Source organism: Ambystoma mexicanum, chromosome 2p (genome assembly GCF_040938575.1).
Source record: "Ambystoma mexicanum isolate Mex_15411 chromosome 2p, UKY_AmexF1_1, whole genome shotgun sequence".
In the NCBI taxonomy this organism is placed as follows: Eukaryota; Metazoa; Chordata; class Amphibia; order Caudata; family Ambystomatidae; genus Ambystoma; species Ambystoma mexicanum.
Window position 1 is genome coordinate 1,178,792,803 of NC_090923.1, and position 15,021 is coordinate 1,178,807,823.

Consider the following 15,021-nt stretch of genomic DNA (forward strand, 5'->3'; position numbering starts at 1 on the left):
GTTTTTTCGGCAAAAAAATCGTGGTAAAAAAACCAGCGAAAAAACATCCTGCGATGAAAGGACGCCGTACCACAGGGGCTGGAGGTGTAACACAACTCTTTGGATCTCCAAGTTTGTTGCTGGACCCCTCCTTCTCCTAACCAGCTGGTTCCATATCCTTTGGTCTTTGAACACCCGGCTGGATTACACCGGTCGCCTGGGAGAGGCTCCACCTGTGTGCCTTTTCACCTGGTAGACTCCCGGTCCAGCATGCAGCATGTTTCTCTCTCTTCTCTTTTCAGAAAAGCCAAGATGGCAACGGGAAGAGCCATCTTTTCACCAGACCAAGATGGATAATGTGACGCTGGTGTGTCCAGGTCATCACACACTCTTTACTATAGTGGTATGTGTGTCTGTATTTAATTGTGTAGCTGGACTATGAATTACGGAATCATGCAAATGCAGATTGCAGTGAGCGATAAAGCTGCAAGATGATTGGTTATACTGTTTCAGAGTGCGGACGCACAACGGGGAGGAAGACATGTGTAGGTGAAGAGACCGAAGCGAGCAGGCCAGGTAAGGATCGGGAAACAGCAAGGTTCTTTTCTCTGTGGGGTTCTCAGAACATTCCAGAGATTAGAACAAAGCTTGAGTTGTCACTCAGAAACCCAGTGTAGAAATGGCCACCATGTTGATACTTAACCAAATATAATTGTATGGTGTGCATGACAGAACTCCTGTGTCTCATTGATCAGCAGGTCTTTTAGGTGGCCACAATCTTGGTGGCAGGTAAACGTAGGCGTACTCTTCTAAGGAGGGCTTCCCCCTATTTATTTGACCCTCTAACAATAATACTTTTGGGCTAGTTGTGGCCTATTTTAAACTGAAGCCAGTTTGAAGTTTCTTTCTGTGCCTCTGATTCTACTTATTTCGGTGGCCAAATATCTGTGTGAGTGTATGCTATTTTATGTAATTGGTCACTGAGGGCAGAGGACTACCTTGGCCATGAGGAATCTGTGACTCCCCCCAAAATGTCCCCTGTTCATGAGAGAAAAGTCATTGGTGAATTTTGGGGGCACCAAACGACATGTGGCACAGACCTGTCCCCATAGGAGCCATCTTGTGCTTTGGTGACCTGGTGCGATGCTGTCATCACCTCATGCTGGGTTGGAATACTAAAGAGAGCATTACATACCATCAAGTACTATTCAATGTTCAGCGAATCTGTTTTCCCCCCTGGCCTCCTTAGATGGAGTGACCTTCCAGTGGTGAGTTCATTTGTCATAACCAAAGAGAAGAGGGGCAGAACTGGTTAAGGCATCTGGTGATCCCAACTTATCTAAAACCGGTAGGTTCTTATTTAGTTGTGGGCCCAAGGGGAAGAATGTCACAACCATGAATGAAAAGTGATGCACCCCAGAAGAAGTGGGAATGCACCACAGAAAAGTGATAAGTCCTCTGGCGTCCCTTTTTGTGGCCACAATCTTGGCAGCAGTGCAACGGATGCAGAGGGGAGACGTAGGAGAGCAAACACAACATGGTCAAAACAATTCCTGGTATCCCTCACCTCTTTTGTGCACCTCTATCCCAAAAAGCTCAAACCTTACTCCATAACCCAACCCCATTTTCCCACTCCTCCCCACAAAAACACAAGACGTGGCCACATGCACTTAGCTCCACCTCCCTCGTGTGTCTCTGTGGCGTATCGCCATTTGCAAGTGTGCCAAAGTCCTAGATTTATTTTTTTAATTAAAATACACAATTATGTGGGTAATTCTGTTTCTGAAAGGGAAGTCTGCTAATCTGACCCCCTTTCATAAAGCCCCAGGCCAAAATCATAGTGCATCTATGTACCTTTGCTGCACTAGTCTCCTGACATCTGCAGCTCATGCTCTTCAGTGGCAAAGGGCAGATTCAAAGGTCACATGTGCATACCCGACAGCTGCTGTGACCCAGAGCCATTGCAGCCAGAAGTAGCATTGTTACTTCTGCACCTCTGAACAAACATGTAATATGTGTTGCCTTATTAGTCTGGTGGCGGGGAATGTCTAAGAATAAGCTATATCTGGTTATGGAATGGTGACTGATAAGAGGACACAATTCCTAAAGCCAAACCCATGTATTATCATACCCTCTGGGCCCTGGTCTGTGAAGTTAAGGTGATGTATATTCATGTCTGGCCTGGCTGACGACAATGCTCCAATTAGATAATAGCCAGAATGATGTCTTCTTTTGATTACCCAGGAGGAAGGGTACCAATCCCCTATCCCCCCTTAGGCCACAGCCCTTCTCACAGATCTCCTTAGAGACTTCTTCGAAGGGGCCCTCACACCCAAGGCCAGCCTCATGCCACAGTGCCACACTATGTAATTCAGCAGGGCTGGGTTTAGCATCACCAGACAGGGAACGATAGACCTAAGAAGGGTATCCACTAATTTGCATTTCTGATGGTGTTCTTTCCCATCCTGCCCACTCTGTTTTCTACAGGACAAGACACTCAGATATTATGTAATAAGGCAAGGGCCATTTGTGAGCAACAGGGATTGGCCCCTTACAGCAGGCTTGCTTTTGTCTAATCCCCAATGACAATGTGCCTTTAGAAGGAAGGGGTCACCAAGTCCTTCCTTGATTCTGTGGACTTTCAAGAAGACAAGAAATCACTGGACCTCTATTGGGAGTACAGTCCATTCTAAAGTCCTCCACAAGTGGAGTAAAGATAGGAGGCACCCAGGGGAGAGGAGAGCTTTGTCCCCTAACCATCACCAGGCAACTGTGGGGTGACTGTTGTTTGGACCAGCACCTGCCCCTCTGTCAGCTACACCGGTACCAGACTCCTCACTGGAGGCAAATGATCCCTGTAGGTGCCAGCCACGACCCCTGGAGTGTGAGTGCATATCAAAAGTATTTACCCTCTCATGGAGCCCTTGGATTAGGACTTCAAACAACTAGAAACCCATGAGCAGCTGGAATCCTGTTCACACATCTTCAAACAGGTTTAAACTCCCTTCAAGCTGACTGCAGGTGTGGTGCTGCTTTTGGCACTCTTTGAACCTTCAAACTGCTTGCTTGCATCTTCGAACCATCTCTTGACTGCTTTGCACCAGTAGTGCTCATCGCCACCTTGACTCGAACATCGGCTCTTCACTTCGATCCAATTTGAACACAGACTCGAACTGCTGGAAGCCACCGTGGCATGTGCAAATTCGATCCAGTGGTAACATCATTTCAAGCCGAGTCGACTGCTGGTCCACATCTGTTGAATCCTTTGAACCGGACCATCTCAAACAGTAATTGGAACAGCACAGAGCCCCATCTCAAAGCTGACTCGATGCCGACTTGCTGCCAGATCAATGCGACTTGAGGCATCTTGAAACCGGTTTGAATGCATGGAAAGCACACAGAAGGCCAGTTTAAGGATAGCAAACCACATAAGACAAAGAACAAGGTACTATCAAGAGGCCCTGTCCCTCATGTCTACTTTTGGGACCATAGTGAATTGTAAGCCTGCTTTTCAATCCTTTTTCTTGAAAGACATATCCTTTGAGCAGTGACATTGCTGCATTTGCTTTCCTGATCACCCCTACTCAAGTACGCAGGGTGCTCTTCTATACCAGTTATGCATTGTCTGTGACCTGTTCCATGGGTGGGTTGTTGCCCGTGTTTTCTAGATCGTTTTTTGCATTTTTAGTGTTTTATTAAAAGTCTATATTTCATAGAACCACGTACATTCTTTCATTTTGGAGGCATTGTACTAATGATGTTTGAGTGTCTAGTTGTTACTTTCCACCCCTCCTGAGTGTCTAGCCTTTTCTCTGCACACGTTACTGCAGACGGCAAAAGTGGCATGCCCATTGGTCTTTATCTGTTATACCTTTATGACTGGGATCACTAATGGTTTAGTAGTGGCGTGGAGCTGAGTAGGAGGTTTAGCCCCTAATCAGTAGTCATTTCGTCACAGATCGCCTCCATATGAAAACATGACCGCATGCAACCCTCTCCAGTCTTCCTCAACCTCCACTCCCCTCTGGCACTGCAGTCTGAGTGGGTGCCGCAGGCCTGCCTTGTCAGGCAGCAGTGCTCCGCTTGCAGTAGGTCTGGTACCAAGCCTGTTACAGTGACAGACTCACTGAGCATGACCTCTACTGTGTCCGGGAGCATTACTGTGCTCAGCAGGATTGTCACAGTGAAGGGCCTCCGGCCATGCATTGTCCAGCAGTGCCACACTCGCCATTAGACCTGTCACTGGGATAGACCATCTGACCAGCATGGTGTAGCTCCTGCTGCATCACGAAGCCGCATTGTATTCCCAGCAAAATGTTCACTATGATAGGCTTACTGCTGGCTGCAGTGCTGCTCTGGTAGCAAGGCACTCGGCATTGGTGCAGCCAGCCACTGGCTTGGGAGGGCTTCAGTTCTCCAAAACAGAGGAATCTGAAGGCAAGGGTAGCCCTCTGCCGAGACAGTCAGCCCGGCTATCGCAAGGGCACTACAGCAAGAGCCTGTCAAATATTCTCACGCGTGAGAGCAGAGAGTGTTTATGTCTAAGCAATCATTAATAGGCAGCAGCAACACATGCACAGTGGCAGAGGACAGCCGCCTGCCCATAATAAAATAGTCCCCATGATGAAGCCAAGGACTTAACTTTACCTTCCTCCCCCAGCTTTTAGAAGGCTCGCGCTTCCGGCCAATCAGCATCTCTTTGTGAAACCAAATATTCTCTGACTTGAGGCGAGAGATGGATCTTATGGGCAGAGAGAAGGTGTGATAGATATTCAGCCTCCTGGTGTCAGGGAAAGGGGAGACGTTGGCAGAGCAATAGGCTAAGGCACCTACTGCAACTATCTGTGTAACCTGCAGGCAACACATCCAGTACCGGGTGTAACATGGCTATAGGTTTATCACCCCACATCACCTCGATAAGGTGTCCTGTTTGCTTCCCAGCGCATGTGAGGTAGCTTATCACCAGGGAACCCCTTTGCTTCGCTATTTCTCCCCAATCATTTCAGGACATTTGAGATAACGAGGCAGATTGTGTATAAGGGTTCCCTAGGCCAGAGGGGCATTGGGTGTTGGATAAGGCCTGGCCCCAATCCAGACCCACCTTTTAAAACTGTCTTCCAGCCTGCCATCATTTTGAGTCTGGCTCCTCCCCTGGCACGCAGTCTCCTCTGCTTCATTTGGGTCTGCAGAGACCCAGGTGATGCCAATGAAAGTCTAATTCACTGTGTAACGTGACAGCAGTGACGTCATTCCAGGTTTGGACTGGCATATGGGGCAATATGGCAATGCCCGAAACCAAAAACACAAAATGTTTGTGTGGGCCTGCTTTTTTGGTCAAAGTGGGACACATTTTTGGCCATTGTGGGCCAGTTTGATGAGTTACTTCACTATGCAGCTAGTAGTTTTGACCATTGAGGCCGCCAACAGCACACCACTGCTCTCTTGCACTTTTCCTGCTTCCTCCCACTAACTCAACCTCCCCTCCTCTTTCAGAGCCGCCAGAGCGCCAGGGGACCACTCCGGTGGTGATAGTGCGCGGTACAAATGTCCATTAACATTAACATTGTTGCTGAATACATATTCTTTAAATTGCACAATTTGCATTATTCAAGCAGTCTGTCACAAAGGAATGAATTGCCATTTGCAAGTGTGGGCCACTTTTTCATTGGTGCCCAAGACAATTTTATGCCCAGTCCGACCCTGCATCATTCCACTGACATGCAGCCTCTGGAACGGTTTGTTCCACACATACCATGCAGCGATGCATAATTTGTCTTGTCAGAGTGGGTAAGAGTTATGGAGAGCACAGCTGCCAAGTAGACAATGCCATGTTTTATAGCGTGATCCAGTATTTGCCATTTGCATATTGAGACCGGAAGTTTCGTTTCTCCCTTTATGAGTATGGGCCTACATGTTCGGTTTTGTTATATTATGCTAATATGTTTTCATACTGGTGATCTGACCACTTTGCTATCCCCTTAAGCTCACACTATCACTCAAAACCCCAGCACCTGCCACACAGCCCCCTCGCCCCCAGCCAGTCAAACCAAACACATTACAGACATATGGGTCTGATTACAACCCCAGCGGTAGCCATGCCAGTAGTACCGGCACGGCTGCCGCCGGAGTTGCATCCGGGACCGGCACCTGCGAATGGGCAATTACTGGTCCATTCCGAGTTCAGCGGACTGATAATTGCCCATTCGCGGGTGCCGGTGTGAACGCACTTCCCATCCCCTTTCCGCCCCATAGGGCGGAATGGGGATGGGGAACTTGGATGCACCGGCACTGTTCATAACAGTGCCGGTGAATCCACAAGTTGTGCTCGCATGTCCATTCCATTCCACCAGGGCACACCTGGCGGAATTGAAGGCACCCGCGAGCACAACTCGGAGTATGGCAGTGCGGTAGCAACGGTGCTGGTGCCTTACCTGCACCGGTGTTACCGTACCGGCATACTTGTAATGGGGCCCATAGTCTTAGCACTCATACCACCCCACTCCACACACACACATCCCTCCATCCTACTCCACCAATACAACACCATCATCATATACACACTCAACAGAATTACACCACAAACCATGGCTCATCAGTCCTTCCTCTCTCTCAAGCAGGACGCCTAGAAGGATCCTGGCAGAAGAACCTCTGTCCCTCAACCAAGAAACCCCTCAGACACTGCCGTAACAAATATAGAACAGCCATACACAATGCCAAAGCCACCCATTACTTCGAAGAACTCCAATCTGCCATCAATCATACCGAGAAACTATTCAACATCGTCAAATCCCTCTCCAAACCACCATCCACACCTTCGACACCCCATCCACTGCAGTGTGCAACTCGCTCATTAACTACTTCAACTCCAAAATATTCATCAGGACAGCCCTCCCCTGAGTTCTCCAACTCACACCCACCCCCACTCTCAAACATTTCAACACTTGGGATACCTTCCCCCACATCGACCCTGACACCGTCATCACCCTCACTGCCTTAAAAACAAAACCTGCAAACTTCCTGGATAATGCATGCACACCTCAAGCTGCATCCAATTGCATCACCACCCTTGATCCACACTGGCCCAACATAATCAACTACTGTCTCTCATATGGTACTATGCCCACTGCACTCAAAACGGGAAAAATCTCACCCCTCCTCAAAAAAGCATTTCTCGACCGCTCTTTCCCTGAAAACTACCCCCCATTATTATCCTACCACACCTCGCCAGAATCATGGAATGCTTTGCAACGGTTGTATGTGATTTTACCAGAGGTAAAATCAGAGTGGTGAATTTCAGAGTCGACAAAATACCAAAAAAATGCTGAATGTTTTTTTTTTTTGGGAGTGTCCCACCCACAAGCCCCCCGTTTTTCCATCATTTAAACCCCACCTCAACCCCATCCCCACCCATATTAACCCCTATCCCCAATACCATATATATATTTAATTAACATTTTGGTATTTTTTCGGTATTTTGGCTTTCAGTGAAACTTACCACTCTGTTTTATTTTCGATAAAATAACTGGGTAACTTTATAACTACCCAACTGCAACAACACATCACCACAATGTACTCAACCCTTACCAATCTGGCTTTCAGCTGGACACTGCATTGAGACCGCTAATCTACACATCCTCGATGACCTCCACACCAGCATAGACGAAGGACACACAGCATTACTCGCACTCCTCAACATCTCTGCAGCCTTCGACACCATCAACCACATCATTCTACTAGACATTATAGCCCACAGAATGAATCTATATGGCACCTTACACGACTGGTCCAAAACAAAAACAGAGACTAGAGGGAAAATTAAGCGACCCAGTTGAACAACCCCTCTGCAGGTTACTAGCCTAATATAACCAATAGTGTCACGGGGTTGGATTTTTTCAGGCGTTTTTACATCACACCCTACATAGCACTATTACATTACAGCAATTATAAAGAACCAGTCAATTCATTAATAAAAATATCATTTTAATTTGATTTAAATATTTCAAAAAAATTCCAAAAGGGAAGTCTATATAGCAATGCATCACAAAGGAAAAACTAAAGTGCTTTGTGCTTTGCAGTGCATTAAGTGACTTAATGCATACAGTTAATTACACAATACAATACATAAGCTCTAAAAAACAAATTCAAGTTAAAAGCTACTGTAGGAAATTCTTCAGGGGTTTGCTATCTCCTGCTTCCCTTCTTTACAGTCACTGGATCCTGTGAATTAGTCCAGTTTAATACCTTGACCTCTTTAACTTGATAGATCCGGGTATATTGAGTGGGTATAGACCCAACATTCTCTTCTGAAGCGACATGCACATGTGTATCAATTAACATGTGGGCTGCATTATAAATATGCTATAAAACGTGCCTAGTACTTCTCATTAACATCACATTTCCTTGTTGCTCACAAGTCACCACTGTTGATTGTTACCAACAGTTAGTGATTTAGTATGTCTAGCATATCAACTCCAATTCAAACCCCAAAGTCTCTCTGTTATAGCTGAGCCGGTAGATTAAGTCAAGGTTGCTCAAGTTACTGTTTTCTTGGTTAAAGATGGTTAAAGAGCAACTCCGTGCAACGGAATGGGCAAGCACCCATTACTTAGTTCATTTAGTCAAACTAAGACGAACATGTCCACTCATACCTGGATATCTTCAAATGCACTCTTTTGTATGTGGCTCAAAATTAAAGACAAAATCTCTGAAGTGCGGTCTCAATGACTTCACGTGCACTGTGTCCCAGGATACCTTGGCCGAGCCTGACAAAAGATATCAAGGGAGCAGCAATCACAAAACCATTCTAAACTCATAGCCTTACTGTCACTAGGTACTTCTAGCCATAGGGCATGGTGGTCTCATTTAGCATAGATATACATGACTGGTCCACCCCCTTTCTCACTGACAGGGCGCACTTTGTCACCATGCCCCCTTATCAATCAGACCCCAATTATTGGGGTCCCGCAAGGCTCCTCCCTATTTCAACTCGTCTTCAACCTATATGTTGAATAACTTGGACAGACCCCTAGCAAACACAACATATGTTTCCACCATTGCGCAGATGACACACAAATATACTTCCAAATGTCATCCCCTTCACAACTCCACATCCTCAAAACTGTCTCTCCACCATCATCAACTGGATGGCCCCCCACGTCCTCAAACTCAATGCTTTCAAAACAGCATACCTCAACATCTGCCCTCAAGGCACAAAGCCAACCTCACCCCCTGCACCCAAGAACTTGCCATGGACAACCCACACATATCCCTCTCCACACCTGTTAAATCTCCTGGCTTCACCATCGACCCCCACCTTTCCTTCACACATCACATAGCCGCTGTCGCCAAAACATGTAATCTACAACTACACCTCCTATGCAAAATCAGACATATCCTTCCTCCTGACGACTTCCACACCAAAGTCCAAGCACTGCTTTTCTCTAAGCTGGACTATGGAAACGCTCTCCTCACTGGACACCCCATCAACATCCTTGCCCCCCTGCAAGCCATAGAAAATACAGCAGCCAGACTGATCCCACCTACCAAAACAGTCACACATCATCAGCCCAGTTTCACTTTTCAAAGCCATCCACCTCAAAACTCAATTTTATCTTCATGACAAACTCAAACCCATCACCCATACTAACCCCAGACAATCCAGACTACACCTTCAACTCTGCAAACTCACATGCACACAGGGACCCAGGGCATAGAACACCCTACCTCTCCACATACGAACTGCATCCTCCATCAACTCTGTCAAAGAGATCCTCAAAACATACCTGCTTCCCTGGCCATCTCCACTGCAATCCCTTGTCTATCGTAATCTTTTTATCCTCTCCTGTAAACATTTTTTAACTTCTTTTTTCAACTCCCACCTTTTCAATATTTGAATCATGCAAAGCGCTCCAAGACCCTCTGGGTAGGGCCAGCAGAAAAAAAAAATCACACAATTAAATAAATAATACTTTGTCAAATTACACAGAGTTTGTATCAGAGAGCCTTGATTTGTCTGTGGAGTGGCGTCCTGTGCACCTGCCAGGGGTATCGAGATGTTAGTTTGCTGGAGGAAAGCAAATGAGCGATTCCCAGGCTGACAAGTGAAACGCTAGAACTAGCTCAGGGTGTCACGCATAACACAGGGCCACATGGCAGCTATGAGTCTGAACTCCTCACTTACCATCCTGAGGAGGAATACAGCACACGGGTGGGAAGCCTGAGAAACTATCAGCAGTGTTCCGCAGGGCTCTTGAAACCTTCAACGAGACTCTGCTCACCATGGTTGCTAGCTTTTACTTTGATTGTGCCATCTTGCCACGCTTATTCATCAGGGTTCAAGTACTTTTGATGAAATAGTAGCAGTACTTCTGAGCAGGGCTGTCATTTTGTGAATGAGTGGCAGCCGCATTTCTCAGCAGAGCTGCAGGCTGTGCTGTACTTGTGTTCCTACAGTGCTAGAACATTGCAGAAGGGCTGGTCTAAGTTTAGTAGTGTAGTGGGGGCACTTTATTGTCCTGACAGGCTAAAACAGCCAAGGTTTGAATGACCAGGTTGTACGATTTCCCTTAAGACCTGGCAGCAGGTGTCAAGCCCTCGTGCACACTCTACATAAAGCACCTTCCAGGACCTCACCCTTTCCCCTGTTTATGGTCAACACTGGCCCAGCCGTACTGGCCTTTCAGAAATATTCTGTTCAAAGGGGATGCAACAATGGCTGGCCCTAGGAGTTGCGGGTCCCTGGGCAGCAGAAGACGTGTGGGCCCCCCTAATTTGCATAAATAGTGACATCGGTGATATCACAGAATGAGTCATTGGTACGCAAAGGTATCATGGGAAGTTCAATTAAAAACATGTTGCCGTGAGTAAGGTAGTAGACAAATAACACTCTGACGTCTAGCATATGAATAATCAATATTAACATTTACCTATGTGGCAATCTCAGGAGTGAGGCAGCATGTAGCTGAATACCTTTCTAATATTGGCAGATAAGGTATAGTGTGATCAAAGTTGCCAGAGCACCCACTTTGGCTAAAAGGCGATGGCCAGATTTGAGAGCATTTTGCAATTCAGGAACTTGAGTACGTCTCTTCCCGGATGTAGTTGGTAGAACTGTTTGTAAAAGGTCTTTTGAAATTTTGGTTTAAAAACACTACCTGTGGAAGGCGTTGCAAAAAATACAGTGATTGTGTTTTGCTGACTGAAACCAGCTGCTGTTTTTGGAGAAGTTTCACAACTGTTTTTATTTGTATTGTGTGAATATTTGGGCATATTGTTCAAATTAGCAATATACATTTATTTCCTCAAACTACAGATAAGAATTATTTTGACTGTAAAAAAAAATAACAATATCAACTAATAACTAGGTTTATCAAGTGCTGCTCATTGCAACGTGAGAAGGTTGTTGCATTAATGTACCCCCTGAGCCTTGATTGGAAGGGGTGAGTGGGCCAAGACTGTGTGCCATGTGTAGAATAGCAGAAGATCCTATAGCAGAAAGTTGCAAAGGCAACTGAGCAGGTTAGGAGACTGTTGCTGATATGTTATACGCTTAGACCTTCCTGTAAATCATGTCTTCTTTCCTATTCCTGCAGCAACATGTGCTGTAAAATGTGGTGTTTCGACATGGGGATGCGTACTGCTCCCGCTCTTCACTCGGTGTGGGAACTTCTTCCTCCATAACAAAAATCAAAAGCTGGCGCCCAAGAATATGCGCACAGTAACTGAGTATATCTTAAAGTGAAAGATACACATTTAGTTCACTCAGTGGTCAAAGTGTAGTGGAACTATGTTCCCTACTGGCCTCCCCCACTTCCCACATATCCCATCGCCATGCCCTCTCCCACACACAATACAAACCCCCAAACACTTGCGCCTGCTGTTTAAGGGAACGTTCAGTGCAGTGCACTGAAAGTGCAAGTTTCAACTTTTTACTACACTTTAATTTTAAAACAAAACCATTCCAGAACGGTTTCTTTTTAAACTAAAAATAAAGAAACAGTAAAACTTAATTTAAAAAAGCAGAGGAGCACCGCTCCCAACTGCTCCCGTCCACTTCGACCACTGAGTTCACTTGACCTTTCCTCTTTAAAGAAAGTGCATTACACAAAGGAGCATTGGCCTTTCAAAAAAAGTTATCAACAACCAAAAAATAACTTGGGAGAGGAAATGTTTCATTAAATACGCTGGCCAAGTACAAAAGGTGCTCACCTTTTTAACCCAGCAATATATAGTGAAATGTTCCCTAGAAATCAAAATCCCAATACAAGCATTATTTTACTTATTTATTTTAATTATTATTATTATTATTATTATTATTCATTGTGCATTTGTTAGGCACCTATACATCAAGTAAATTGTGTTTCAAAGTGCCCAAGGGGCAATAGGGAGGGGACATGGGAATGAAGAACAAATACAACAAAGAAAGATAGAGGCGGACCTACTAGGCCATGTAAGCATTCAGAACGTGCAAGTGCAGAGAGCGAGAAGGGATGAGGGAGTTGGGTGAGGGGTAAGTGCTAGGTGTATCAAAATGGAAGTGCTAGGGAGTGAGCAGCTGTAAGGACCTAGCTGGAGTGGTCAGCCGCCAATAAATAAGTGCAGGCCTGTGGTGAAATAGGCCAGTGGGTGCCAAGGCAAAGTGCAGGGAGGGGTGGTGCTGTAGGCGATTGGGTGTGGGAGGCCAGGACCCGGGAGGACACATAAGGGCCATGGTCACCAATCTCAGCAACTGTGGGGTTTAACAGAGGAGGGAGGAAGGGAAGGTGTAGGTGAAAATGAAAGTCTTGAGGAGCTTCTGGAATTTGAGGAGATCCGGCTCAAGATGAAGAGGAAGGGGAAGGCTATTCCATAGGAGGGAGCCTGCTGAGGAAAGAGATCGGCCACCAACTCGCTGTTTAGTGAAGCGCTCAACACACAGAGAGCTGGTGCCAGAGGAGCGTAAAGATCTGGAGGGAGAGTATTTAGTGAGGGCAAGTTGTAGATAGCATGGTCTCCGATCCCAGACAGCTTTGTGGATGATGCAGAGGGATTTGAATTTGATCCTTGCAGCAACCGGGAGCCAGTGGAGAGTTTTTAGGGCTGGAGAGATACAGTCCCTGGGCTTGAGGCCAAGGATAAGTCTTACAGCCCTGTTCTGGATTAGCTGGTGGGGTCATAGAAAATAAGAGGGTAGATTAAGGAAAAGGCTTCTGCAATAGACTAGCCTAGAGAGAACCAAAGCTCTAGAGACATTCAGCTTCTGAGGGAAAGTGAGGAAAGGAAGAATTCCTTTGAGGAGGTGGAGTTGAAAGTGGGACTTCTTGGCAAGGTCCTGAATCTAAGGGTTAAGGAAAGAGAGGAGTCGGAGATAACTCCAAGGTTTCTGGCTTCAGATGAAACATTATGCATCTTGTGGGTAAGTGTCTGCACTGGAAACATGCCAACCTGGGTGAAATCCTAGTAGCAAAATGCTTAAGCAAGCTTGCTGACCTCAAAAGCATCCAAGGGGGTTGCGCCTGCCCTCTGAAAAAAGTAATGTTGTGCACCCACGTGTACCCTTTACCTGTGCCCTGAAAAGAAGCACATGGCCACAATCGGGGGAAAATAACTGCACCAGTCTCCAGGATTGCAACTTCTCTTGCCACATCCTGGGCAAATTTTCAGGACTCTCTTGCTCTCTCATCATTCCACCTCCTTGACCCCACGCCTGGCTTTCAACAATACTCTGCTTTATAAAGATGACTTGAAAAGTACACATATCATAGTAAGGTGCCCACTCTAATATATTTCACAAGTCTCTCCCCTTTTCACCTGTTTTTCTTTACTTGCAACCTTCTTGGAAGTGACTTCCTTCTTTCGCATGGTCCGGGATTTGTACAGGCCCGTGTGCGAGTCTTCGGATTCCAGCGTGAGGTTTGCAATGTCCTGTGCTGGGTAACGTTCAAACATCCAGGATCGGGAACCAGGAAGGGAACAATGTCCTGACTCGGAGGTATGGTAGTATTGTAGTACCGAGTACAGAAAGGATCCAGGAAGGAAGCACAGAAGTAGGAGGGTAAGGAAAGGGAACGAAGGGGAAAATATAATCAGGGAATTGGGAACAAGGACTAGAAAGGAAGCGCTGAGCGGACTCCGGCAACACACGTCTGACTTCTCCAAACAGTAGCTTTAAGACACGCAGAGCCGCGCGGGCATGGCTATTTAGTAGGAAGTTGCACGTAACGCGCAAAGACTGGTAAGCAGTGTTTTGAAAGAGATGGCCATGTTGGAAGGAACACGGAGTTCAGACCTCGGTGCATCATGGACCACGAAGTCCAGAATGGACGTAATCGGCGGTTCATGACAGTATATAAATCATTACAGAAATATATTAACGAAAAAGTGTACAGTTGTGGCAGTATTCCCTCATCTTCACTGGGAGACTACAAATACCAAAATGCAATTTCTCAGCAAAATGCTAAGAAATTTACTTTGGGTTTTGAAAATGTATTTTCAAGACGTATAACAACATTTAATGTGCAAAAAGATTACCTGTTTGTGTGTCAGTGTTTGACAAATGCAGGATTCATATATGATGTGATAGAAATATCACATTGTACCAAAAATAAGTTATTTTTGATGCGTTAAATAGGAACATCTAAAAATAATGTAGTTAATTTAAAACAGTTTTGTTTGATATATTGTAATTGACCTGGAGGAGAGCGCTGACTTAGGCAGCTAACTGGTGCTTTGTGTGTGCTTTCAGAATGAAAATGCCTATTTACCTTTCTTAACACAGAAACGTTACCCTCTCCTCCAAAACAATGAACGGTCTCTTACATGGGCCATCATTTGTAAATCGCCTCCACTTTAATGCGCTGCTTGAAGAAGATAAATGTGATAAGTAGTCATTAAGGGGCCTGCTGCATCTGATGCATCACTGGGAGTGGGTGTTGGTCTCTAGAGAGCCACAGCAGGTTGGGAGGCGACACCGTGGCCTCACGCGAGCTTTGTACATGGAAGCTTCACAGCAGTCGTGACAGACCCTGGTGCCTTGCAGGTCCCCTCTGACAGTGGGGCTCTGCG